The following is a 9,809-nucleotide window of genomic DNA, read 5'->3' as shown; positions in this document are numbered from 1 at the left end:
ATAACTCTGAATTAAAGCCTACAGATAAGTTTTGTTACATAGAATCTCACAAGTTACCTTAGAAAGAAACAGTTTCGAAGTTGGTTACCCATTCTGACAAACCATTGGTATTGAAGATTTGCACAGTGAAAATACTTGTAATGTCCGGTTACGGGAGATTGTGTTTTACTTTGCCAACTATAATTTTGTATATATTTGTAATTTTATGACTATATGACTGATGATTGCCTTCTGTGCAAGGGTCACGCTCTGCACAGTAGGCCTGGGTTGGTTATAGTGACAAACCAATTATAATAGCCATCGACTTGATTGATGTGCAGGGAAATGTTTGCCAGATGCCAAAGGGCTGGCTATTTATTGTCAAAAGTTATTTCAAAGGCAATCAGATTGACTCATTTATAGTCAAAAACAAATGGTTAAGCCAATAGGCCTCTAAAACTGGATTGTTGTAACATTATGTTCACTGCCATAGAAAAATATTCAGGCCCATATTTATACTTTTTTAACGCTGCATTTGCGTTGTGCTTTTGATGCAAAAGTGGCGCATACTTACAAAATACAATTGTATTTTGTTAGTCTGCGCCTATTTTGCGTCAAAAAACGATGCAAATGCGGCGCTAAAAAAGTATAAATATGGGCCTCAGTTACCTGTAATCTCATAGATGACCATAATAGACAAGGGTTTTGGTGTTGGTCACCCATTATTGAGAGGGGTTGTATATTGATTTTCCAACTGTAATTCTATGCTTATTTGTAATTTTATAAATGTATACCTGAGGGTTGCTATCTTATGTGCACTATAGTGGGCCTGTGTTGTATATAGTGGCAAGCTATTGGTAAAGGCTTGAGGACTTATCCATTCACTGAGAAAAGTTATGTCAGATTCCTTATATGTGATCTGTGAATTAAATGTTATGATAAAGCGAGAAGGCATAACTTATTGTAAAAATCATGTTGTTAAGGCAATAAGCAGTTACTGGTTGATTGTTATTACACTGTGGTAAAACCTGTAGGCCAATAGTTGTACATGGAATCTTTCAGGCTAGTAGGCAGGGGTTTCGGTATTGGTGACCCATGCAAGCAAACCACAAGGCAGATGATTTGCAGATAGATGGCAATCTTTATTAGGCTCTATTAGTTGAGTTTTCATATTGTTTTGACAACTGTAACATTATTATGGTATACCGATGTTTTCCTTGTGGGAAGACTTATGACCAACACAGTAAATCTGGGTTGGGTATGGTGACAAGCCAATGATAAGGGTTATTGGAAAAAACATTATAATGAAAAGATATCATAAAGGTAGTAGACCTGATATATTGATTATGAAAAGCATATGTTAAAGTATTTTGTTACATGAAAAGTCACAGATTACCTTTGTCGGGAAGGATTTTGGTGTTGAAACCCAAGAGGAGGGGGGGAGAGTTGCACTGTAATAATTCTTACTATAACCTCTATTGTCTACCAGGATCTTATAATAACAATTATTCAAATAATAGATACATCCATATATATAAATATATTTCCATATAGATGGATAGAAGGTCTTTGGGTCAGCTCTGCATTGTAATAACTCTTACTATAATCGCTACTTTCTACAAGGATCTTGTAATAACAAATAATCACATTTTACATAAATCCATATATATAAATATATTTCCATATCAATAGATGGAGGGTCTTTGGGTTAGCCCTGTTCTGCCATTGCTGTGTCTCAGTGTCATTTATACTCTGCTTCCATCCACAACGTCTTGCACGGGGTAACGGTTCAGTTGACATCAGTCATTGGCTCATTGTCCTGTGAATTATATAATTTTCTAATCACAAATGTAAACTTCCTTTAAACCAGGACACCATTAGGGAATGTTGTTACTCATGGTATTCCCATTTCAGGATGGTCAACACATTGGTTCTAAATGTGGTGGCCTTTCTGGAACTTTAAAACAATAGACTATTCACAATACCTCTGCAAGACAAACACCCACTGTTATGTCCTGTTTTGTCTGCTGTGTTTAAATTACAGCATGTTTTCTTTTTTTTTCTTGTGTTCTTTTAATTTACCTTGCATATGTTTTTGAGCTTGTGTGTATTTTATTGTGGTTGTATCTGAGGGTGAATGCAAGAATGAATCAGTGGATGGATGAATGGAAGCATGAATGGAAAGATGAGTGGCAGAGTACATTTGGGATGGCTTATTAAGTGCCTAATTCATTCTATAACCCAAAAGCCATACCTAATCCCAATTGCCAGTGCGCTCTCTTTGCTCCATTGTGTTGCTTCCTCAAAGAGTGTTAGCCACAGTTGAGGTACTGAGACACCATCTATGCTTTTATAGCCTGGGTAACTACTGTCCAAATGACCACACCATGACACTGCTAACAGTTGGAGATAGCTGAATATTGTACTGGGCCACAAACCTTTTTACCTGCTCAACTGGGTCGATACTGCATACTATTCTCCATAGCAAATCTGCGTGCAATGTTATTGATTGCCCCCCTCATTCCGTGACTGAGTGTGCACTGCGAGTATGCTGGTGTTGCAATGTACATATGCAATATTGTAACTACATTGGGATTCCCCATGTGCGTACATAGTCCATGAAGTTCTCAGGTGCTGCATGTGGTTAGTGGAAGCCAGAGTTAAGTGCCTCATTTCACTGTGCATGCCATACTGCATTCCCCCTTAAACCCCACCTGCCAAATACACACATACATCTAGACAACAAACATTTGTTGTAAAACCAGCTACAGTGCCTGGCTTTGAGTCAAGTCCCAGAGGAAGAAATGTTATTGCAAGTGACTGAAAATGGACGAGTTCCAGCAGATGAAGGTGTAACCTGACCAGAGAGCAGAACTTGGACAAAGAGTGCGGCCTGGAAACCTGGCCTGGGACACACCCATCATAGAAAGACTGTACTTACTACCACACCCTCATATAATGTGATTCGTTTCGTGATTGTGAGCAGAAACTGTCTGCTTGGAATGCACAAATTCAGTGGAGTAGCAAGAGTACCACAGACCCTAATGCAAATAAGAAAAATGACCCCCTTTAATCCTGGTTGACTAGTAAAAGACAGGTATAATTGAGGTGTGGAGACCCCTCACGCTGCTGGGCCTGGTGCCACTGCGGCTGGTGCGCTAATGACAGCTACGACTATGCACAAAATTTAAGACAGCAGAGTTATATCTACATACTTGCTATGGAGCAGAGACCAATCAAAGGGCTAATGCAATTCATTGTGATTGGTTCCAACCAAAGGTCACATGCAGGGTTTAGAACAGGTGCACCACACGGGCTCCTGCACACCCTGCAGCTTTAGGGGAGGATGGGGGAGGAGGGAGTTGGAACCAACCCTGTAGGGCCCCCACCCCCTTCAGAGGCACCCCATTTCGACAAGTCCAATGAATATCTCTGAGATATGACTCCTCTTCAAATACTGCGGGGTATGGCACCAATTTACGTTACGCCACTGGTTTAGAAATGACAAAATTCTGTAAGAAGCACTGGAGGAAGAAAGAAGTTAATTTTACAATGGTAAGAACAATTCTCAAAGATAAGTCGCTGGCCCATGTAAGGCTTTTAAATTCAACAGTATATAAGCATATAAGGGAGAATGGATTCTTTCACTTTCTGCTTGGATGTTGTCAATGGGTTAGCGAATGCTGACAAGAGACCATCCATTGTTCGAACTTTAGGAGACTTACTTGTGCAGTTTCTTTGCTTTTCTTGTGTAATTTTACGGGACAGTATTTTTAGCTTGCCGATGATTAACCCAAAGGAGTTGCCTGGCCTCTTTGTCGGTGGAAAGCATGTTGAACTTCCTGACCCTGCCGCTTTTTTTCGGCAGCTTTTATCGCACTTCTTCAGAATTTGCGCGCCATTGTTCGCGAGGCTTGCTAGGACACGCTCTGAATGGATAGGTTTTTTCCTTTTAATGGAGCAGAGCTTTCTCTCTCCGGTACCACTGCCAAAGTACACAGCCAAAGTATGCATCTTAGCCAGGTAGAAGGCAGCGATCGGCGCCCCAGCCAACAGCACCTCACTTTGTCTGCTGTGCACATTAACGTTTGCAAGCACGCTTGGTGAAAGCAATGCTATTTATGCTAAACAAGTATGTGATGCACTTGTGAAGTTATCCTGCACGATTTACTGCCAGGCGCGATTGAACTAGTGCTAGAAATTTGCTTCTCTGGTGTTCTTCGACGTTTGGAGCAAATATCTTAGTGTTCACGGATTCACAAATTATACAAGTGGGCCTCCTTCAGTTTTCCAATCAAAAACAGTTTTACATATAGAATTTCAAGCTGCTGAAAAAGCCTGCGTGCATAAATGTGACCGAAATGCAGTTTCGAGCATTCAACTTTATTTTTTCTCTTCGGTGAATATGTTCTTTGGGGAGAAATCCATTTCGCCATAAAAATACACTTATGCATTTGTTTGCCAAGAACAAATGTATGTGCTTTATCCGCATTGGTAAACTATTTGAAAGGTTAGGTACATACCCACAAACACATGCGTGTGTGGGTGCTCACCCACTTTTCTGGTCGCCCCACTCAGGAACTCCCAAAATCCTGACACTAACATTAAACTTGTAAAGCAGCAAATCCTCACATTAGTGGGATTTCTGCATTCTTAATGCACATAAAAATGTGTATTCTGCATTTACAAAGTGCCCATTATTCTGCACCCTAGGTCATCCTAGAGGCAAATTGCTTTATTAATCACATCCATAGAGTCCAGTATTCAAACAGGTTTATCTTTGAAAATTAGGGTTACTATGTAGGCAAAACAACATAAACCCAGGCCCACTGCCACTGTTTTTAGTAGCACTGTTAAGGGATATTGCATCTAAATATTTACTTCAAAATAGCTATGATCATAAATAATATTGTGGTCAAAATACTGTGAATGCAAAAATATTATGCACTCATATATTGAAGATAAGAATATATTGTTTTCTTTTTTTCACAACAATATACATATTTTTTTCGAGGACAACTTTTTATTGCTACCAGAAGGACATTCATTGGTACAATGCTTTTGAAAGAAGTACCTTCCACAGACTGCCAGGAGCATCAAGGGGGAGGATAAGGCAATGTAGGAAAAAGAAATGTGCATTCAAATTTAAGAACAAGCTTTAAATGTCACATTTGGTTTGAAGGAAGCAACAAAGTTCTGGGCATCTGTTGTGGATTGCCATGTGTTATAATTAAAGGCAACTGGCGTAACAAAGGCCCTGCAGCCCACACGGTGCGGGGTAGGGGGCCGAGCTTCAGAGGCCCCCCTAGGCACAGCACCTGGCTTGAATGTGTCCGGAGGGGGGCCCCCCTATATGTTCTTTCCTGGGGAGGGGCCCTCCAGTTTCGTTATGCCACTGTTAAAGGGTAATACAACTGTCTGAAACAGTTGAACAAGCAGCAGTACCTTTGTGCTATAACAAATCAGACATTAAGCAAATAGATTTATACCTTCTTAAGGTCAAACATTTGTTCAAAGTACAGAGAATTAAATGATGTTAACGCTTTGTCAATTAAGAATATGAAAAGCAGAGGTGATTTTCTACAACCACATTTCTTAAGTGGTAAAAGTAGCGTAAGATTAGCACACCAACATTCTTAACTTTAATATTGAAAATACAAGGGATCAACCTCTGAAATGGTAAATGAACATGACTGAGCTACTCGCAAGAGAAATTTGAAAAGTGTAGGAAGTAAATATCAAACCTAATTACATACTTAACCAGTGCAGTCCACTAACAACGTGTCATACATTCGGCCAGCATATTTTGCAACTCATTAAAAATCACTTAAAATAATACAACAAACAACTTTGTACACCAAAGTAGTAATTGTTTGTCTACGAATATTCCGTAGTGACAGATAAGAGAACTCTAAATGCACAATACACAGAAAGAGAGCATGAAAAGGTAAATGAGATTAAATGACACGTTAAGCTAAATTATTCTGAATGCATGATAAATGTGAACTTTGAAAGAAAGGTTACAGAACACAGACTTGTGAAAACACTGGAACTGACAGGGGACCAGAAAGTCAAACGATTTGCTACTTTTTTTGTTATTTGGGTTTTGGATGTTTTGTCAATTTGTTTGTATGTATATTCTTTTATAATTGTTTTTTTTCATATTTTATTAAGTGCTCATGTAATCGTTGAACTATAATTAGAATCACAAGACAAAGTGGAAAATGTTTTTCTCCCTTTTTTTAGCCTGGGCAAGTTAGCTCTTCAAAACTTCTGCCCGATCTTGAATGTTGCTAAATGGAAAAAAGTTCCTCAACAATGGATATGCCAGTTACTCTGTGGTTACATGACAGAGACAGTCTGCAAAGGTGGATAGGGAGAAACACTGCCCTCTTTTCTTGATAGGACAGTACCACACCCTGTAGCTACACCTTCCATTTCCCCAATCTCAGCAGTGCTGTCTTCACTGTAGAGCTGTTTGATTCCATTGTACAGGGAGTGCAGAATTATTAGGCAAATGAGTATTTTGACCACATCATCCTCTTTATGCATGTTGTCTTACTCCAAGCTGTATAGGCTCGAAAGCCTACTACCAATTAAGCATATTAGGTGATGTGCATCTCTGTAATGAGAAGGGGTGTGGTCTAATGACATCAACACCCTATATCAGGTGTGCATAATTATTAGGCAACTTCCCTTCCTTTGGCAAAATGGGTCAAAAGAAGGACTTGACAGGCTCAGAAAAGTCAAAAATAGTGAGATATCTTGCAGAGGGATGCAGCACTCTTAAAATTGCAAAGCTTCTGAAGCGTGATCATCGAACAATCAAGCGTTTCATTCAAAATAGTCAACAGGGTCGCAAGAAGCGTGTGGAAAAACCAGGGCGCAAAATAACTGCCCATGAACTGAGAAAAGTCAAGCGTGCAGCTGCCACGATGCCACTTGCCACCAGTTTGGCCATATTTCAGAGCTGCAACATCACTGGAGTGCCCAAAAGCACAAGGTGTGCAATACTCAGAGACATGGCCAAGGTAAGAAAGGCTGAAAGACGACCACCACTGAACAAGACACACAAGCTGAAACGTCAAGACAGGGCCAAGAAATATCTCAAGACTGATTTTTCTAAGGTTTTATGGACTGATGAAATGAGAGTGAGTCTTGATGGGCCAGATGGATGGGCCCGTGGCTGGATTGGTAAAGGGCAGAGAGCTCCAGTCCGACTCAAACGCCAGCAAGGTGGAGGTGGAGTACTGGTTTGGGCTGGTATCATCAAAGATGAGCTTGTGGGGCCTTTTCGGGTTGAGGATGGAGTCAAGCTCAACTCCCAGTCCTACTGCCAGTTCCTGGAAGACACCTTCTTCAAGCAGTGGTACAGGAAGAAGTCTGCATCCTTCAAGAAAAACATGATTTTCATGCAGGACAATGCTCCATCACACGCGTCCAAGTACTCCACAGCGTGGCTGGCAAGAAAGGGTATAAAAGAAGGAAATCTAATGACATGGCCTCCTTGTTCACCTGATCTGAACCCCATTGAGAACCTGTGGTCCATCATCAAATGTGAGATTTACAAGGAGGGAAAACAGTACACCTCTCTGAACAGTGTCTGGGAGGCTGTGGTTGCTGCTGCACGCAATGTTGATGGTGAACAGATCAAAACACTGACAGAATCCATGGATGGCAGGCTTTTGAGTGTCCTTGCAAAGAAAGGTGGCTATATTGGTCTCTGATTTGTTTTTGTTTTGTTTTTGAATGTCAGAAATGTATATTTGTGAATGTTGAGATGTTATATTGGTTTCACTGGTAATGATAAATAATTGAAATGGGTATATATTTTTTTTTGTTAAGTTGCCTAATAATTATGCACAGTGATAGTCACCTGCACACACAGATATCCCACTAACATAGCTAAAACTAAAAACAAACTAAAAACTACTTCCAAAAATATTCAGTTTTGATATTAATGAGTTTTTTGGGTTCATTGAGAACATGGTTGTTGTTCAATAATAAAATTAATCCTCAAAAATACAACTTGCCTAATAATTCTGCACTCCCTGTAGAAGTCATCCACTTCTTCAGCTTTGCATTTAGCCGAACTCTGCTTGCATCCAGCAGGGTTCGGCAGGAGTTGGAGGAGTGCTGTACCTTTGGTTGGCACTTCTGGTCTGCTGTTCATTGGTGCTCCTGGTCCTGAAATAAAGGAGCAGTGGCATCCAAACACTCCCCCATTGCAGGTGACCAGGGTTTGCTTAAGGGGATGGTAGATGTAAACAGCATTGGGAGGCAGACAAGCTTTCAGGTTGGAAAGATGCAATGCCACAAGCTCTCGACAGTGGATCAGCTGTGAACTGTCCATCTTCACTTTCTACAGCAACTCGAGTGTGAGAGCAAGCCAATCAGGACAGAGTTTTTCCAATTCCAGGCTAAGGATAGCAAGTGCCAACATGGAGCTCTTAAACTGCAGAAGATGGGGGAAGGCCATGCATTGCAGCAGTTGGCTGGTGAGAACTGCCACATGTTGGGATGGGTTCATCTTTTGCAAGCCAGCTATTAGCTGAGAATTGACGCTTGGGGCAACCTCATGGAAAATGTGAAGAAAATCCATTGGTGAGCTGTGTGAAGATCCTGGTTAAGTCTATCTAGAATAATTCTTTCCATCAAAAGAATTTCAGTAGGAGAACAACCACAGAGGCTGTCCCTGGCCAACACCTTCAGCAATGGAATTCGCTTATCCTCTTCAATGGTCTTGGCAGCAAGGAAGAAGTAACTCACTGCAAAGCATCAAAGTTATTTTGGGTGAGCCCCTACAGTTGTTAAAAACCTGTCTAAAAGACAGATCGCTAAGGCAAGCGTTTCTGGATAAATGCTGAATTAGTACCTCAGTTTAACCAACCACAGAACTACCTCATCCCATTGAGCTGGAGAAATAGTTACATCCTGATTAATGAGAAATTTGGGCACGTATATCTTCCCCATCTGGGCTTCTTTAGAAACTGCCACCTATAAAAGAAATGACAATCTCTGGCTCTCCAGGGGACCTGACAACTTCATGGTACCCCTTGGAAATGACTACCTCCCGGCTGGAGACGTCTACCTCCCCTGCAAACCTATACATTCACAGTTGCATTTGGAGCTCATCTGGTCCATTAAAAGTAACGTAAAATATATTAAGAAAAAGAAAAAGGTTCAGGCTGCTTCCTGCATCTTGCTGTTGGACAGAGGGCTCATCCTGACAGCGGACACGGACCCTGAGGGTTGGGGGTTAAAAAAACATACCAGGAAAATACATACAAATATAAAGCTAGGAAAAGGAAAGACACAGAGCAGCCACTGTCGGGGAAGGAGATAAAAAAAGGCTTTTACAGTAATATTGAAGTTTAAAATATGTGTTTATTAGGATATTGTTTTTTATTATGTTGTCTTATTGCATTGCACTATGGGCCTGATTACAACTTTGGTGTTAATCCGTCCCAAATGTGACGGATATACCACCTACCTTATTACGAGTCCATTATATCCTATGGAACTCGTAATATGGTGGGCAGGATATCTGTCACATTTGGGACGGATTAACACCGTCCTCCAAAGTTGTAATCAGGACCTATGTTTTTAGATATTTATGTTACTTTGAGCTTTTTTTTAAATTATTTTATTTTAATTTATAGTAATGTAGAATTTGTTTTCAGGTTGATTGGTCTATTGCGGGTTAGGTGAGCAGCATTTTCTTAAGTTATATGTTAATAAATAGTAACTGAGTAACATCTTCCTAATATAATCTTTTAAAATCATATTGTTTATGCTCATTAATTTTTTGTGATTAATTTTATTTTTGG

General features: G+C 40.3%; 1 pseudogene; it reads right to left on the bottom strand.

The window, feature by feature from the left end:
• Positions 1-6,321: 6,321 nt before the first annotated feature.
• Positions 6,322-9,027, bottom strand: LOC138295424 (cyclin-I-like; annotated as a pseudogene).
• Positions 9,028-9,809: the final 782 nt, after the last annotated feature.

The sequence above is a fragment of the Pleurodeles waltl genome, chromosome 1_2, assembly GCF_031143425.1.
Source record: "Pleurodeles waltl isolate 20211129_DDA chromosome 1_2, aPleWal1.hap1.20221129, whole genome shotgun sequence".
In the NCBI taxonomy this organism is placed as follows: domain Eukaryota; kingdom Metazoa; phylum Chordata; class Amphibia; order Caudata; family Salamandridae; genus Pleurodeles; species Pleurodeles waltl.
This window is presented reverse-complemented; position numbering and strand designations above follow the sequence as displayed.